This window comes from Aedes albopictus, chromosome 3 (genome assembly GCF_035046485.1).
Source record: "Aedes albopictus strain Foshan chromosome 3, AalbF5, whole genome shotgun sequence".
Taxonomy (NCBI): domain Eukaryota; kingdom Metazoa; phylum Arthropoda; class Insecta; order Diptera; family Culicidae; genus Aedes; species Aedes albopictus.
In genome coordinates, this window is record NC_085138.1 from 129778366 (window position 1) to 129794326 (window position 15961).

The 15961-nt window shown below is 37.6% G+C and overlaps 1 protein-coding gene across 3 annotated transcripts in view; it reads left to right on the forward strand.

Moving 5' to 3' along the window:
* The first annotated feature begins 2110 nt into the window (after window positions 1–2110).
* Window positions 2111–15961, forward strand: part of LOC109405983 (chitin synthase chs-2) — a 225546-nt gene continuing 211695 nt past the window's right edge. For all 3 annotated transcript variants that reach the window (XM_062859777.1, XM_029878578.2, XM_019679040.4), the window contains exon 1: window positions 2111–2505. The gene's annotated coding sequence lies outside the window, so the exon portion shown is untranslated. The remainder of the gene's footprint in view (window positions 2506–15961) is intronic.

A 15961-nucleotide genomic window follows, 5' to 3' on the forward strand; every position in this document is an offset into this window, starting at 1 on the left:
TTCGCATGTGTTTTTTTGTGGTTGTATTGTTACCTGAAAGTTGCTACGAACGAATATTTACAGTAGTGGTTAGAAAAAAGTGTAAAAAAGGAAAAATCCTTGGAAAAATCCGATATTGTGCAGGCATATGTTGCTGTAACAGCAATAGAGATGTATGGAGAAAATGCGAAACTGTGTTAAGATCCCATAAAAATTTTCTTCTCGATCCAATGTAACTGAATATCGAGATTTAATTATCGTTTCTGATTAAGTTGTTCTGTGTGGGAACGTCATTATGGAATTTTGATAGCCCAATCTCCGCCCTGATGGTGACGTAAGATCTAGATAAGAGAAACAAGATGTCATGTTTGCACCTGCGTGCACAGGAGATCCATTTGGTGAGATCCATCTAATTTACCTTTCATTATTTCGGTTTTATTACATTGTATATTTCCATGTTTATATTGTGGGATTTACACACATACAAGGGAGGGGTAGCCTAAGGGAGTTAAATGAACTGATGACCGGACTTAAGTTCGTGGGGTAGCCAGACTTTTGTCATAAGATAGCAACTTTTTGTTGGCTACCGAAGGAATTCAAGGATTTTAACTCACCCTGCTACAACAAACCATCAGGTCGATCATTCCTTTTTGGAATGATTCTGCAGCCATAAGTAATCCTTGCGCTGATGGTGGGTACACTTTCATCATCATCATCATCAATATCAGGCTGGATTCATGGGTGAACGCGCTACAACGGACCAGATGTACGCCATCCGCCAGGTGTTGCAGAAATGCCGCGAACACAACGTGCCCACACATCACATGTTCATCAATTTCTAATCGGCGTAAGACACAATTGATCGAGATCTGATATGGCAAATTATTCACGAATATGAATTCCCGGATAAACTAACACGATTGATCACGTCGACAATGGATCGATCCATGCACGTAGCTCGAGATTCAGGGACACTCTCAAAACTCCTCGAATCTCGTAGACGACTACGACGTCTTTCGTGCTTATGTTTACCATTACTTTAGACTGTGTAAAACGGAGAGCGGTGATAAATACGAGTGGTACGATTTTCGTTCAGCTGCTTGGTTTCGCCGAAGATATTCATATGAACCACAAGCTTCATAAGCTACTGAGAGAACCAACTATCGTCCACACCGTGAAAAACGGTAGGCTACGGTGGATGGGTCACGTCATCAGGATGTCGGATAGCAACCACATTAAAATGATTCTCGAGGGCAACTTTACCGATACAAGAAGACGTGTTTCGCAGCGAGCTAAGTGGGTCGTTAAAGTGGAGGACGGTGTGCGTACCCTTCGCAAAGTGCGGAACTGGAGACTCCTACGTACAGCAGAGGACACTCAGACCTTAGTCTGACCCTTGGTCTGACCGGTAAGGTAAGTAAGGTAAGATTGGCTCAGGATCGAGACTTTTGTAAAAGGATTCTCCATACAGCGAGGATTCTACGGAGTCAGTTGCCTCTGAATAAATGTTGACTAACATGATGAAATTCCCATATCCTACAGAACTTAATTGAATCACTGAAACGATAACATCACTCCGAGAGATGTCCTTCGAACTTTTGAAATCATCACTACCGTCCAATCATTAAGCCCATCGCTATCATGACTCACCTCAGGAAAATTCGCTGCATACCTGCCTTTCGCGGAGGAAACTCTTCGATTTGTATACCATCACAGCCACACACGGTTACCCTACATGCACGCGTGCAGTGTTAATTTCTCTTCGCTCGCGTTCTCTCACCAGCCAGCAGCAGCCTGATCAACCTTCACGGCTGTTAGAAAACAAATCACAACAATCTCCCCAATAATGCAGCTCGAAACGGCGGCGCACAGCGACTCCACAACTCCAACTCAGCTGAGACCGTCCTGTGCAACGTGGGCCTGTAGGGTGGCCCAAATTTGGGTGAATCGGTGGGTTCCTGATCAGATACTAACATTTGCGAGGTTGGGTGCATAAGATGAAATTCACACTTTATCTGTTTCAACATTAATTCTGATAACATACTTTCCCGAGTGCCATTTAGTTGAAGACTAACATAATTAATTCTAAGCATTCATGAAAGATGCTTGTATGTGATCTTGGACCACTCTAGTGTGCCAGCAAGAAACTCGAACCTCGGCGCGACATTAGCCATTCAACGCTTTGCTCTTATTCCTTTCACTGTCTTGGGGAGAGCGCGAGCTCCCCACAACCAACACCAACAACAGCAACAGCAGCCTTTAGCCAGGCCTTGCTTTGCCGTCGTCGTCGTGGTCGTCGCGCGCCGCGCGGATCGGTCGAGCGCAAAATGGTATGCACAAGAAGTCTCGCGGAGATTTCTCCGTTCAGTAGACAACGAACCCTGGCTGCATGTCGTCGTCGCTTGCAGATCGCTCTCCCCGTTAGTCGTCGTCGTCGTGGTCGTCGCAGTCCTCACGTTACGCGTGTAGCTGAATAGTGTCTTTGCGTGGCAACCCCCCTCCCACTCTCCTCTTCTGGAGTCCAAGGTGTGTGTTGTGGTGGCGGTTCCATAAGTTGAAAGTGGATTACGTCGACTCCGTGTGGTGCGCGGAGTCTTGCTTGCTTGCTTGCCTGTCGCGACCCTCGTCCAAAGAGAAAAGACCAGTCAGTGAGTGATTTTCACTTTTCTGTTTTCGCAAGGACGTAAAGGAAAATCACAACTTGGATGCTTTTCGCTGGAGAAGAACAAGAATGCGAGTAACATTGGGACTACGGTTTGCGCAAGCAGTGCGATGTGATTGAAAGTGCAGCAGAACAACTTGGGAGATTGGATCGCATCTCAAATGCCAAAACCTTCACCTTTTTAGTGCGAACAGACGGATATGTGTGCCGCTGGCTGGTTTGCTGACTTGTGTGGCTCTCGGTTGGAATGGTTGGAAATGAAATCGGTAGTGTAATCGAGGTATCGTTAGTGTATCGTGAATGGGGTCGAACAGATGACCAAAAATTGGTGTCCAATGAAGAAATTTTGAAGGGATTGTCACCGTTCGATTAGGGAGAATTTCGTTCGAGTCAATGTTGACGATGTGAGTGGCTTGAATTTCAAAGAGGCATTAAGTGGAAGAGAGCCACCACTACTGCTGGGGCAAGTTGGAGTACACGTCTGTGCTGTCGGTGCTTAAGAAAAGGTGATTCGGAGAAGTACACTAAGAAACGACAACGAAAATTGTGTCGTGTTTGGATGTATGCATTCGAATGGGGGCTGTTGCATATCGTTTACCTACAGTGAGGAGCCAATGTTATGAAACTCTAAGAACTTTAGAGACGAATAACATGTAATAAAACCTAACTTTACCAAACACCGTATCTAACTAAATCCATGAGTGGAGAAAATCGATGTTGAAGTATGCTATTCCCATAGGAGTTTCGTTCATGGAGAATTTTAGGAAACAAAAAATTTTAGGTATTTTTTTACTAGTCAAACCCAATGATGGGTGCTACAAGTAGTCCTTAGCAAAGTCACACGAAAATCTCAGTTGTATTTAAAATTGTTACATAGGCAATTGATAAAGCTAAGATTAAATGTTTATTTATCAGTAAACAAAACTTGAATCAAATATACATGATGAAGATAATTCTAATTGATTTCATCATTCATTCTTTAGAAAATTCCGTCAAAAGTTTCACCAGCAATTCCTTCTGGGACTTTTCCAGGTATTTTTTCCTTAACTCCTTTGTGGGTTTTGCCAGGAATCGTCACATGGATTTCTCTAGGAGTTATTTCTGAAAGTTATCGGAGAATTCCCGGATTTTTTCTCGGTTTTCTTCAGATTATTCCAACTATTTTCTTAGGGATTTCTTCACAATTCTTTCAAAGCATTCTCCAGGATTTTTTTTCGGAAATTTAACCGGGAATTCCTTCAACATTTTTGACAGCAACAGCTTTTATGATTTAACAAGTCTTCTCTTCTTTATGGCTCGACGTCCCCACTGGGACTTGCCCTGCCTCGCTTCAACTTGGTGTTCTTTGAACATTTCCACAGTTATTAATTGAAGGGCTTTCTTTGCCTGCCATTGCATGAACTTGTATATTGTGAGGCAAGCACAATGATACACTTTGCCCACGGAGTCAAGAAAATTTCCCCGACTGGAACGGGAATCGACCCGTCGTCTCCGGATTGGCGATCCATAGCCTTAACCACTAGCTGGAGACCCTCAGTAAACAAGTCATTCCTTCTATTTTTTAGGAGAATCCTACTAAAAATATTTCTTTAGAGATTTCTCCACAAACTTAGATCAAAAATTCAGAAATTGCCTTAGGAATATAATCTGAAATATTATCAGTAATTCATTGACGACTTCCTTCAGGATTTTTCTCAGGTTTTTCTCCAGCAATATTTCCAGAAGTTTTTCCTAGAATTTCTCAGAAGTGGAGCGGACCTGGTGTGGTGGTTAGAACACTTGACTATCACGCCGAAGGCCTGGGATCGAATCCCACTCTAGAAAAAATCACGAAAAGTGAGTATTTTCTTCGGAAGAGAAGTAAAGCGTGCAAGGGCGTGGATCTATGACATTTAGTCGAAAGACATTTGGTCGAATGACGTTTAGTCGAATGACATTTGGTCGAAAGTACGTTTGGTCGAAAGGACATTTGGTCGAATGGACATTTGGTCGAAACCCATTTTGTGGAGGGTTGAAAGACATTTGGTCGAATGACGTTTAGGCGAATCATTTCTGGCTCGCGTTGAGTTAAATCGCAACGTTGCGTTGAAGAACAGCCTATGTTTGAAAGAAGGAAAAATCTCTAATGAAAAAGTCTGCAGTTATAATATTTAAATACCAAACGGAATAACAGCTTGTGTTCAAAAGGAGAAATTTCTTCTGAAACATTCAGCAGTTGGTACAGAAAAACGCAATGAAATTAATAAACGTAAAAGAATAGCCTATGTTTCAAAGAAGGAAAAAAACATGATAAAAAGGCAACAGCTAAAACATTTAAACACGGTATAAATACGAAACTTGAAAGAATAGTCTATGTTCAAAAGAAGGAAAAATCATTGATCATATCGTCTGTGTGCGCGCTGTTTGTTTCGCTCTTCGAGCTGCTGTTATTTGCCGATTAATTGCCCTGTCGTGCCTGTCGTACCGCAATATTTTACGTAATTTTGTTAACGTGCTTCGTTACTTTATCGGATGAAATAGAAAGCAGCCTGGAACAACAACGAAACAGAAATTTGCGCCCTATTTTGTTTTGCTACGATAACTCCGTTCAACTATATCACCACCGTGCAGTGCCTCTTTATCAGTCGCCACCGTCGCCACCATCCTCGATTGTTTGTCACAGGGTGCCATCTAGCTCTGACGTGACGAACTTAGCATCGCTCGTGCAGGGTTTACCATACCGCAAAAATACCGTTCAATGATGGATCATTGCCACAAATGCGATGTTGAAATTCGTCCCGAGGATACTGTTGTAAGATGCGAAGTTTTTTGTAAGGCTGAACACGTTTATCATGCAAAATGTGTTGGCTTATCATATGATGAAGGATGTGCTTGCTTGCACAGCAATATATGTTGGATGTGCGACTCGTGCCGACATGCCATCGATTACGGGCGTTTTAGGAAGACTGAAACTGCTACATCGGATACGAGGATATTTGCAACACAGGATGAAGTTGTCCATTTGAAAACTGAAGTGGAACGTATTAACACAATTGTTATGCAGTTTACCTCGCCTCCGTCGACCATTGAAGCATCTGCGGAACTAACGCATCATACTATGAATGTTCCACTATCTACTTCTTCACCGCTAACTTCAACGAGGAGCAACATCGTAGATCCTGCCGTCGACCTACCTTCTGATGTCAATATAAACAACAACACTCTGCAGCTGTACATTTCTAACATCGCAAATGACGTCACCGAAAATGAAATAGGTCTCATGGTGTGTGAAGCTTTAGGAGCTGAACGTGTTTTTAATGTAAAATGCTTAGTTTCTCCATGGAAGGATACTTCAACGTTAGATTATGTTTCATTTAAATTTGTCGTTGATGCACAATATCGTGATACCGCCTTAAATGCGTCGAAATGGCCAACCGGTGTGCGATGTCGAGAGTTCAGAGATCGTTATAGTTCAGTGTGGAGACCAACGCGGGCAACCTAATTTTATTTATAATGTTTGGTTTTAATCTGTTTTGATATGTTTGTAAAATTGTGTTGAGTTTATGTCTGTGCTAAAATTAGAATTTAAGTGGTAGTCTGTGCGACACAGTCGAAGACGAAATAAATAAATAAATAAATAAATAAATAAATAAATAAATAAAAAAAAATCACAATCATAATGTCCACTCTTAATACAAATAATAAACTTGAAGGAATATCATATGTTTAAAAGAAGTAGAAATCTTTGATGGAAAAGCCAGTATGTTCTACACAAAAACCCGATGAAATATGAAACTTGAAAGAAGAGGCGAGATCAAAAGTAAGAAGAAATCTTCGATAAAAAATCAACTGCTTCAACAATGTCAACGAAAACTACACAACACTACACTTTTGATTGTTTAAAATTATTAAACACGATTAAATTGCTATACGACTTAACGTTCATTCGATCATACGTACTTTCAACCAAATAAGTTTAGTAACATATAATTTAGAATACCGAAATCTATAATATTACTTTCCACTCAAATCTCTTTTCATCAGTTAGTGCATTTCGACCAGAAGTCCATTCGACGAATTGTCTATTCGACGAAATGTCATATGCTTCTTCATCAAAAAAATGGATTTCGACCAATTGTCCATTCGACCAGATGTCCTTTCGACTAAACGTACTTTCGACCAAATGTCATTCGACCAAACGTCATTCGACCGAATGTCATTCGACCAAATGTCCTAAAGCCCAAGGGCGTAGCCAGAGGGGGGCAGGGGGAGCCGTGCCAGCCCCCTGGCCGACAGCTTTTTTTTAATTCAAGCCTTCTCAAAGATTGTAAATAATTCAAGAGTTCCAGAAAAAATATTTTAAAAAAAAAACTATTCTCTAGACTATTCTAATATTTGAGGTTTTTATCCACAATTATCCAACCTTTTTTTTTCTTTAGAAGCACAGGAAATTATGCCAAGTATTTCTCCAAGAGATCTACTTCAATCTTATCATAGAATTTAACCAAATAACAAGCTTGGATGAATGGTTAAATTTTGTGATGTTTATTCATCGAACACAAAAACAGCATGGCAAGTTTCCGGCAAGTTGCTACTATAGAGTGCAGTTACATGCTATTGCTACACGAATTTTCACTAGTCTTTAATTCAAACAAACGCCATGCTAAGATAATAATACCTGAGATTTCTTTACAAATTCCTTCAAGGACATCTCCAGAAATTCCTTTAGGCAGTTATTCAGGAACTTTTCCAAGGATTCTTTCAGAAATTCCTCAAGGAACATATCCAGGAGTTTCTCTTTCGTGAATTCTTCCATGGACATCTTGCAGGGTTCAGATAGTTTTTTAGGGTTTGTTCCAAGAAATACTTTAAGAATTCCCCCCCACGATTCCTTCAGTTTTTTACTAATATTTCTGCAAGGATACAACGATGAATTCCTTCAGGAATTTTCCATAGCTTCCTTCAGTGATTCTAGCATGGATTGCTCCAGAGAGTGTTCCAAGAATTCCTGTATGGGTTTCACTAGGCATTCCTCCGGGAATTTCTCCTGGGATATCTTTAGAAGTTCCTTCAGTGATTGTTCCAGTGCTTTTTTCGATAATTCCTCCAGAAATTTCCAGGAGTTCCTTTAATCATTGTACAAAACATTCTCCATCCAAAAATTCCAACAATAATTCGTCCAAAAAATATTGCAGACATGGATGCCTTCATTTTTTTTCTTACAGAAATTCTTCCAGGAATTTGTTAAGAAAGCTTCCCTGGGATTTCCTAAGGAATTCATCATGGGATTGCTTCCGGGATTCCTCCAGATTTTCTTTCAAGCATTCCTCCAAGGGTTCGACCGGGAATATCTTCTGTATTCATTTCAGAAACAACTGCAGGAATTATTAAAAAAAAATCCTCCAAGGGTTCCCCCAGGAACACTTTTTTGAATTCCTCCAGAAGTTCTCCAAAAAATAATCCAATACTTCCTCCAGGAACTATTTAGGAATCCCCCAGGATTTCTCCTGGGGTTTCTTCAGGAACTGCTACAGGGATTCCTCAAGGCGTTCTTCCACGAACTCTTATTAGTATTCCTTTAGGATTTCTCCAAGGATTCCATCTGCAATTTCTTCAGAAATTTTCACTGGGAATTCTCCATGAATTTTTTCAGAGATTACTCTAAGAATTATTCCAGGAATCCTCAGGGAATTGAATTGCGTATAGATATTTCTCCAGAAATTCCTCCAGGAATTCTTATAGAGATTCCTCCAGGAGTATTTCTAGAGATTCCTCCGTTAATATCTACGGGTATTTTTCTAGGATATCCCCCAGGGATTCCTCCAAGAATTTCTGCAGGGCTTAACTCGGGACTTCCTTCTGTGATTTTTTCTGAAACAACTTATTTCAAACATCCTCCAAAGATTCTCCCACGAACTCTTTTTAGGGTTCCTCCAGCAATTCCTCATTGTATTTTTTAAGGAACTTTTCTAGGAATTGATTCAGTACTTCCTCCAGGAACTGCTTAGGGATTCCCTTAGTAATTCCTCTTGAAATTTCTTCCGGGTTTCCTTCTGGATTCCTCTAAGGATTCCTCCCGAATTTGTTCAAGAACTCCATCTGCGATTTCTTGAGGAATTATTTCTGGTATTCCTATACGAATTCCCTAAAAGATTCATCCACGAATTTCTTCAGAAATTCCTCTAGGAATTACTCCAGGAAATCTTTCAGGGATTCCTTCAGAAATTCTTCCAGGATTTTTTCTAGGAATACCTTCTGGATTTTTTCCAGAAATTCCGCCAAGAAATCTTCCAGTATTCCCTCCAGGAATTGCTACAGGCATTCCTCCAGGATTTGCACTAAAATCTCCTCCAGGAACTTTTCTAGTGATTTTTCCAGGGATTTCTTCAGAAATTCCTCAGGGAATTTCTCAGGCGATTTTTTCAGAAATTTCTCCCTGAGCTCCTCTAGAGATTCCCCCAGAAATTCATCCACAAATTGTTGAAGGAATTACTACAGAGATTCCTTCTAGAATTCCTTCAAGGATTCCGCCAGCAATTCCCAAAGGATATTCTCCAGCGAATTCTCTAGGAATTGATCCAGGAATTGCTCCTGGACATCCTTCAGAAGTTATGTCAACAATTTCTCCAGGATTTTTTCCAGAAATTCTTCTGGAAATTTTTTCAGACATACTTCCAGTAAATTCTCCAGGAATACCCTCAGGAATTTTTCAGGGACTCCTCCAGGAAATCCTCCGAAGATTCCTCCAGGAAATCCCCCAGCAGTTCCTATGAAGATTATTTTTGGAAATCCTCTAGGGATTTCTTCATAAATTCTTCCAGGAAATTCAGGATTCCCCCAGAAATTTCTTTACAAACTGCTTCAAGGATTCCTCCAAGGATTTCTTCCGGAATTCCTTCGAGGATTTATCCAAGAATTCCTCCAGAAATTTCGCTAGAAATTCCTCCGGGGTTTTCTCAAGGGATTTTTTTCAGAAATAGAAAAATAATAGAATAAAAATAGAAATTTCCCAGAATTCCTCTAGAAATTCATCCAGTAATTCTTCCAAAAATTCTTCTAGAGATTACTCCAGAAATTCCCAAAGGAATACCTCTACGAATTTCTCCAGGTTTTTATCCAGGAATTTCTCCAGGAACTTATCTAGGAATTGCCCCTTGGAATTTCTACATGAATTCCCCCAGGAATTTCTCCAGGAATTTCTCTAGGGATTGCTCCTGGACATCTTGCAGAAATTATGTCAACGATTCCTCTAGATATTTCTCCGGGAATTTCTCATGAGATGCTTAAGGGACTCCTCCAGAGATTTCTCCATGGAATCTCTTCAGGAAATTCTTTGAAGATTCCTCCAGGAAATCCTGCAGAAGTTTCTCCAAGGATTCTTCCAGGAAATCCCCTAGGGATTTCTTCAGAAATTCTTCAAGAATATTCTCCAGGAATACCTTCAAGAATTTTTCAGGGATTCCTCCAGGAATTACACCAGGAATTAATCAAGGAACACCATCATAAATTAGGGATTGCTTCAGAAACTCTTCCAGGGTTTTTTCTAGGAATAAATTCTGGAATTTTTCCAGAAATTCCACTAAGAAATCTTCCAGTTTTCCCTTCAGGAATCGCTACAGATATTTCTCTAGGAATTCCGCTAAAACTCGTCCAGGAACTTTTTCAGGGATTTTTCCAGAGATTTCTCCAGGAATTCCTCCAGAGGTGTCACTTGAAATCCCTCCGTGAATTTCTCAGGGGATTTTTGTCAAAAATATCTCCCAAAGCTTCTCCATAGATTACCCCAGAAATTCATCCAGAAGTTGTTGAAGGAATTACTACAGAGATTCTCTCACGGATTCCGCCAGCAATTCCCAAAGGAGAACCTCCCGCAATTCCTCCAAGATTTTATCCAGGAATATCTCCAAGAACTATTCCAGGAAATTTTTCAGGAATTACCCCAAGAATTTCATCAGGAATTCCTCCAGAAATTGATCCAGGAATTGCCCCTGGACATCATTCAGAAATTATGACAACAATTCCTCCAGGAATTTTTCCAGAAATTCTTCTGGAGATTTTCTCAGAAATTCTGCCAGGAAATTCTCCAGGAATACCCTCAGGAATATTTCAGGGTTTCCTCCAGAAAATCCTCCAGAGGATTCTGCCTGGAAATCCTCTAGGGATTTCTTCATAAATTCTTCCAGGAAATTCCTGGAGGAATACCATTAGTAATTTTTCAGGGATCCCCCCAGGGACTTCTTTACAAACTACTTCTAGGATTCCTCCAGAGATTCCTTCAGGCATTCTTTCAAGGATTTATCCAAGAGTTCCTCCAAAAATTCAAAAAATTCTGGAGGAATTTCTCCAGTAAATAGTATTGGAAGATAAATGGAAGCATACAGGAACCAGAAAATTCTAGGTTTATCCTCAAAAGAGTTCGTAATTTCCAAAAGAGTTCAGCTATAATTTCTGATGAATGTTTTGTAGACATTGACAAAAAAAATCAGAGCAAAATATTGCACGAGTAAATAAAAACCCTTAATCTTCCAGAAATTGGCCATCGCTACCAGCACCACGTTGGTTTGTGTAGATCAAGCGAGTTTTTTTAACGTATTGTACAAAATACAACAGGGTTAAGGGTTAAATAAAGCTTTTAGAATATAATGTTATTATATTCAATTTCATCGTGTTGCGTTTAGTTATAAAAGCTAGTAGGTACATTTTTACTAAGGGTGCTTTTTTGAAGAACAATTCCTTCCAAAATTCAAATTTTTGGAAGAGCTCTCACTGGATGCTTAATAAATTCCTCGACAATTTTATCGGGAATATCTCTCTAAATATCTCAACTAATTTCTACACAGATCTGCCAAATGTGTTAACCACGAAGTTTTCCAAGTTATTTTTCCACATGAATTCAGCACGTTTTGCAGGGATTCCCCAAGGAATGTTTTCAATCATTCCTTTAGAATTTCAGGTTTGTTGTGAAAATTTCCACATACACATACTCCGAATGCCTCAACTCTGAATGTCGTGACTCCAATTGTCGCGATACTTGGTGGGTTTGTGGTTCATCGATAAAAATAACACCCTTTCTTTCGTCAAAAGTGTGACCAATTTGAAAACAGGGTTGTTCTTGAGACCACTCTGGGTTGAATCCTTTAACCCTAAAAGGGATACTTTCATGGCCTCAGTTTCGTTACCTCGCTGAGTGTGTTCCATCAAAGACGAGCTCTGAAAGGCGCCTGGGGTCCAATGGACCCCAGGTATCCCTTTTAGGGTTAAATAATGAATACATGTCCACTTTATCTTTTAAATACTTAGTCAACCAGAAGAAAATTTCATGATCACATGATGAAGCGCGCGAATGTTCGTTTCATCTTGTGACGATGACAAGGCCAACTTGTACGTCATCATGGGAAGGTCATCATGACTAATAGCATCGCTGATCTCAAATATTAAAAAGAATAAAATAAAACCAGGGTATTTCCTAGAAGACTATAAATACGTCAAAAAACTAATATGTTTACATATTTTTTCCATCTAAACACAATGGCCCTTACAGTGTAGTTTTCTGGCAATTACAATGCAATATCTTAAAAAAAAACGAAGAAAAGAAAAAAATAAAAACGGCTATCTGGTTCAAAAGTTTGAGAAAATTCTTAATCTTTGTTTTTTTTACACAAACAGATCTTAAAGTTTGTCACCCTAATTACAAAATAAAAATACGGGTCCAATTATATTCAGTGCATAGACAAAGCCCTCCAAGTATTACGACATTCAGAGCTGTGGTGTATCGAATTGCTATGGAATGGCTCAAATAAGTAATTTTTGTTTGTTGAATCGGAACCCGAGCAAAGTCTGATAGCAAATTGAAAACTAATTTTGATGTTGTGTCATTGCAAATTTTGATAACTCAGGTTGTTGTCGTTTCCGTCGTTTTAACGGTTAAAACATCAAAAATGAGAGCAGAAAAATGTTCCTGTGACAGCAAATTGAAAACCATTTCTGCTATCGATGATAGCAAATTGATAACTGTTTTTGTTATAAGCGCAAGAAAAATGAAAATTCGTTAAATGTAGAGTTTTTCGGTTGATATCCAATCCTAAATGCAATAATACAATTTCAATTATTATATATCCCTAGAATTACTTCACATAGTTTATTAAAAGATTTAAAAACTATTGTAACACTAAATATTTACATTAATTCAAAATGACAGCAAACCGAAAGCAAAATTTGAAATCAAATTAAGTAAAGATAAAATTACATCAAAATGTGATATCAATTTGTTGCTGAATACAAATCATGTTTTCGATTTGCTGTAATTTTGTTGTTGGACTTTGCTCGGGAAACTCTACACGAAATTCTAGGCTGTCCCAAAGAAAAATGATGTTCGATAAGTCATGATTCTCAACCCTTAAATAGAAGATATGCATAATTGTAGGATATTTGAAGAGCTTTTAAATTTTCTAACAAATTTTCTAGAATTTTTTTCTTAATTTTTATTTCTGTAAAATTATTTATCAGTAACGACCACTTTTCAAAAAAATTTAAAACAATATGTTTGTAATATTTTTTAGATTTCTGAATTTTTGTATATTATATGGTCTCCAAGGCTTTTTAAAGGGCATTGGTTTTTAGAATATTATGTTTTAATTAACGACAGAACCTTTCAGTGCCGATAGCAAATGGGAAATTTTTGAGTATTTTTATCTAAATCTGCATATACATGTGCTTGATACATGAATTATTTTTCTTATTTTGTAAACCATGAAAATTTTATCTGATAGTACTATTTATATGCGACATTTCTCTTTTTAAACGATTTCAAATATCTTGTCTAGAAGCTGAGATATTTATTTTTAGTGACTGTAAAATATTTCAAATATTTGCCAAACTTCGTACATATAATGTACGTATATTAAAAAAGGGTTAGGCATGAAATAAACGATTTACTTGTTAGATGATCAAGCTAGTTCAAACATATCTTTCATTTTAGCGTTGAGCGAGCACCGTGACTTTTCATACATCGATTTTTAAGGATAGCTTAATTATGAGTCAAAGTCAAATATGTAATCTATAGAATTTTATTCTGAAGGCCTTGAGAATTTAAGTATTTATTTTACCATTTCTGCAGTGTTCTGATAACATATTTTTGTTTTTCAATCTCAAAATGTTTATTAGAGTTTTAAAACTAATAAAAAAAATTCTAGACTATTGCATAGCACCAAAATGTTTGACTATAGAACGCATTTCCTAAATTATAAAAAAAATCATGAGATACCTGGATTCATACCCTACATGTGTACGAAAACCGATTTTGAAAATATTGCTTCGTTATTTTATAAAAAAAAAAAATCAAAAACCAAAAAAATGAGAAAATGCTTCCAGTTTCGCCTTAAGCGATAAGGAATTTCTTTTATATGAACAAGTCAAAAACACTGTTCCTTGAGATTGCAATTCTGTAAATCAAGTTTACAGAAAATCAAAAAAATACTTGAAGGAAAAAATGTGAACAGACAGTAACAATTTCCACCAAAACTATGTACATATTTACTAAATTTTGGGGATTTTTTTGTTATCGTACAAATTGGTACCAAGGTTCTCAGAATTCAATGATTTTTTTTCACAGGTAGGGTTCATGTACAGGATGTTAGGTTCCTGAGTGCAAACTTTTTAAAGGGTGTTAGAGGACCATAAATGGTGAAAAAAAAATGTTCTACGCATATGGTCAAATCTCAACCGTTACTTAGTTATTGAACTTTCCATGTTTTTGACTCTTATTGCCTTAACTGGCTATAACTTGAAAATGGTCAAATTTATCGCGTTTTTACCCTTATTCGAGAAGTTATTGAAATTTCTATCAAATGTCATCTTTGAATCGACTGGTTCAGTCAAATAACTGAGTTTTCTAGAACAAACAAGCTCAAAAGTAGTGTGTTTTTATTTGTTTTTGGCAATTATCTTTAAAAAAAAATGCGCAATCATTTAAAATTCTTTCTTCGGCAAACTTGTAGCCCCTGTTCCACTCTATAATTCGTTTTTTGACATCGAACTTCTATCTCTTATCGTTTTCTTGCAATTTCGATTTAAACATCGCATTTCAGATCATAAATTTGCAACTGTCATGGTAAGCCTTTTTCTGAGCACTGTGCCGCACATTCAAATCAAAATCGCAAGAAAACAATAAGAGCTAGAAGTTTGGTGTCAAAGAACGAATTGTAGAGTGTTACAGGAGCCACAGCTTTGATAAAGAAAGAATTTTAATTTATTACGCATGTTTCAAGGATAATTGACAAAAATAAATTAAAACACACTGTTTTTAGCTATTTTGCTCTAGAAAACTTAGTTATTTAACTAAACCAATCGATTCGAAGTTGCCATTTGATAGATAATTCAATAATCTTTCGAATAAGGGTAAAAACTGCGATATGTTTGACCATTTTCAAGTTATAGCCAGTTAAGGCAATAAAAGTCAAAAACATGGAGAGTTTAATAACTACATAACGGTTGAGATATGACCATATGCGTAGAACTTTTTTTTTACCATTATGGTCCTCTATCACCCTTTAAAAAGTTAGCATTCATGAACCAAACATCCTGTATATATGAACAAAAAAAAAATGAAAAAAATCAGGGTCGCCCAATTTTTCGGAAAACTCCAGTGGAAAACCAACATTTTCCACAGACACCACCTACTTTGAAAAATCATAACTCAAGAACGAGTCATCGTAGACACAATGTTTTTTTTTGTGAAATCGTAAGCAAATTTTCTCAGCAATTGAAAAAAAAATAAAACTGAAAATTGTTTTCCACAAAATTTTCCACTGTTGAGGGAAATCGGTTGGAAAAGTAAAAAAAAAAACTATTTTTTAACTCCGGCAAAATTCTAAAAAAATATATTTTAGGAAGGGAATTACGTAAGCTATATTTTGTGAAATTTTCAAGATTTGGGTTTTCTCCGTTCCTGAGTTATGACCAATTTTGTGTAAATTTCCCAGATGTGCTATATGAGCCGTTTTTTTTTCGAAAAATCATAACTTAAGAACAATGCATCGTAGATACAATGTTTTTTCGTAAAATCGTAAGCAAATTTTCTCAGCAATCCAAAAAATACAAAATGAAAAATGTTTTCCACAAAACTTTCCACTGTTGAGGAAAATCGGTTGGAGAAGTCGGAAAATCTATTTTTGCACTCCGGAATAATTCTAAAAAAAATATTTTTTGAAGGGAATTACATAAGCTATATTCTGTAATTTTTCAAGATGTGATTTTCCTCCGTTACTGAGTTATGACCAATTTTGTGCAAATTAATAATCAAGACGGTCGAAAACCAACCAACACCTAGACCATATCCAGAAA